The sequence below is a fragment of the Bactrocera latifrons genome, unplaced genomic scaffold, assembly GCF_001853355.1.
Source record: "Bactrocera latifrons isolate USDA-ARS-PBARC rearing strain unplaced genomic scaffold, ASM185335v1 scaffold_165, whole genome shotgun sequence".
Taxonomy (NCBI): Eukaryota; Metazoa; Arthropoda; class Insecta; order Diptera; family Tephritidae; genus Bactrocera; species Bactrocera latifrons.
The window spans coordinates 64,644-67,788 of record NW_017535130.1 but is presented as its reverse complement, the minus strand read 5'-3'; the positions used below and the strand labels follow the sequence as shown (position 1 = coordinate 67,788).

Below are 3,145 nucleotides of genomic sequence, written 5' to 3'. Positions count from 1 at the left end.
CAGCTCTTGCTGGGTCCGCTGGCTACTGGGTCGTGAGTACCGATTACGTTAATTATGCCGTCGTCTACAGCTGCAAAAGTCTAATAATCGCACATACGGGTAAGTGAAGATGATTAMACAGTAAGGTCTTTTATTAGAGAACGAAATATATCAAATCGCCACACAAAGATAGAATTTAAGTATTCTATGCAATTTATTAGTAAGATATGATTTTTTTTGTTTATACTTCCTTACAAAAATCTAAACTCTTGCTTGATTTTCACAACCATGAGGCCACATTTTAAGCTTTAATTGGAGTATTAGAGAAAATCTAAACTAAAATACTTTTTAAAATATCTTCATTTCGGCATTATTTCAGAGAATGTGTGGATCCTCACGCGTGAGCGCGTTCCCTCTGACGATATTGTAAAGGAAGCTTTGGCTGTGCTTGTTTCCCAAGGTATATCTACGGACCCTTTGACTGTGACCAATCAATCAGGTTGCTCAGACGCATGAAAAGGAAACCACAACAAACTATGGAACCACGAAGTCTGTAAACTATCCGAAACGATGTAAATATTGTACATAAAACAAATAAAACACTACAAATACCTGCATCAAAATGCTTCTCAATTTTTGTTATTTATCTAAAGATAGCTTAAAAAATAAGGCGTAATTCGAAAATATCTCTGGCAGAAATCTTTCCTAAACGCGATGAATTGAATACCGACATCGTAATTTGATTACCTTATCACTTATTTGTATTATATTTTTAAACAGGTGGCAACAMACAATCTAAATATGCTTTCGGGAATAGTTGAAAATGTAGAGAAGCCTCAATGTGTCAGATACTACCAAAGCGCATGTGCTTTGCAATAGTGGCAAAAAGTAGCAGAATAGTGAGGGCTGAGGCTAATTATGCATTATTCCTCTTTACATCCACGTTTAACTTTTTATTATAAAATTTTTTATAGTCAGCTGGTAAAGTCCACAGAATCTATGGTAGTACAGCTGAAATTTATTGGTCGTTAAAACTTCACTAAAATCCGAGACTAGGTAGTTTGAAGAGAATTTACTACTATATTGTGTAAAGCGGGACTTGCGTTATATAAAACTCAAATAAGGAAGGCTAAAAGGTCTTCTTTTAGAGCCTTATGCGTAATCGTAGATAATGTGAGGTTCTAAGGTGAGGTATCTTAAAAAAATTACACTTATATGTTATAAAATTGAAAGCCACGAATTATCGGAATCGATCCAGATCTTTCCCTCATTTTCATATTTCCATTGGACTTATACTGTCATGGCTTCTATTATAATTTTTCTATTAATACTTCAAAGCTGAGATATATGCATTTCACTATCTGCCACGTGATGTAAATTAAAGGAATAAATGGTGTTTTAGACGTATCTTCCATTTGGAAGCCCYTTTATTTCATCTTAGTCATAAACTGAGTATTTGCGCAACTGAAAGTCAAATGGAATATAATTAACTAATTTTTTATACTCCTGTTCACATAACGGTTGTTTGTAGCAGCTAAAAATAATGGAGGTAGTTAAACTAGAGTAAAAATTAAGATATCTTAATGAAAATCAGTACTTGTTACACTGTCCTGACAACAGCATGTCAGAGTGCAAAAATTGGCTAAATCCGGTCGGTACTTCTTTAAGCCCCATATACCTAGCATAATGATTTTCGAACATCCGGGTGAATTTACACTGCATATATCGGCCAACAGAAGAGTTATTTTATTAAAATAGAGAAAGCGTGAAAGCAGGAGATTTTTGTGCTTAGAATGAATCAAATCGGGTAAAAACGTGACCTAAACCCCAAATAAATAACCAACATTATGTACCTAAAAGCATTACCCCGACCTTAGTCCGTGGAAGTTGCAAGAGTTTGAAAATACTTGGTTATACCCGAACTTAGCCTGAAATCTGATTTGAATAATATTCCTGAAAGTCTACTCACATAACTCTTAAGAAGTTCAGAAAATTATTTTTGTTTTTTGAAAGTCTTATTAAAAAATCATTAAAAGCGAGATTTGTTTTTGACATTTTCTACGATAAAATTATTAATAAAAGAGAATTATTCATTAATTTTTTCATATATCAATCAGGGTTACAGTTTCTGGTAAGGTTACAGGTTACTTTACAGAAGCGCAATTTAGCCAGGTATAAGGWATTTGTGAAACTTTCAGCAATTAGTCATCAATATGTCTCTTAAATCACTTAAAAGGTAGTCTTGCTTTTATTCCTTAGGCACTAAGGTATCCATAAAAAGAAATATTTTTCATAGTTAATTGTGGACTGCGCCAAGGTGTCAACTATTGCAGTTTTTATGAATGCTTCTCGCCACAAAGAGCTTTAAAAGTCGTTTTAGGTTTGTTATTATTATTTCATATGCTGGAAATTTATAGCTAGCTACTTTTGAAATATACGTCCGACTTTCAGTTAATAAAAATTTTAAAGGAACTATTTTTTTATTTAAAGCTCAATTCATAAATATTATACTATTTTAAGTGTTTGATACTTTTAAATAACTTCTGCAATTATGTACCAGTTATGTACCGGTCTATATACTAGTTACTTCACATTTTTTTCATGAAATCCGTTTTTAACTTTTGATCCATAAAAATATTTTTATTTACCAAAACTATTTCTCATCACGCCCTTTGGATAAACTATTATGCAACAACAACCAAACATAACGCTCACTCTGTGGTGATAAGCTTGAATAGTGAACTTCAAAGYGAAGGCAATAACTAACAATAACAATAAAAAATCAATAAAAACCAAAACAAATATCTAGTGTGTTATTGCTCGCTGTTGCTTGTCAATGTTTGCATAACGCTTAGTGTTAGATAAAGCGTCTCAATGCGTGAATCAACGCTTTGTGAATGAGCGACTTAACGGTGTTCGTTTATTTAGCGTCAGAAAACCGGCTGCAAGGCATTATTGTCAAAAGCGCATATTAGCCAGGTTATTTCCATATATAAACAAAAAATTTGCTAGTTTGACCAGAAGCGTTCACAACGACGGTAGTGTTCTGAAGAAGCTAGAGCAAAGCGCAGTTATCTCCAATATGCAAAAACAACAATCGATTTGGTGAGTTAATTTTCATGATTTTGCTATTATTCCTTATTTATTTATTTTGTTGCTATTTTTT

The 3,145-nt window shown here is 33.0% G+C and overlaps 1 long non-coding RNA gene across 1 annotated transcript; it reads left to right on the top strand.

Moving 5' to 3' along the window:
- Positions 1-8: 8 nt before the first annotated feature.
- LOC108966594 lies at positions 9-604 on the top strand. The gene is made up of 2 exons (XR_001993192.1): positions 9-99; positions 359-604. It is a non-coding gene; the product is annotated as an uncharacterized LOC108966594 (long non-coding RNA).
- The last annotated feature ends 2,541 nt before the right edge of the window (positions 605-3,145 follow it).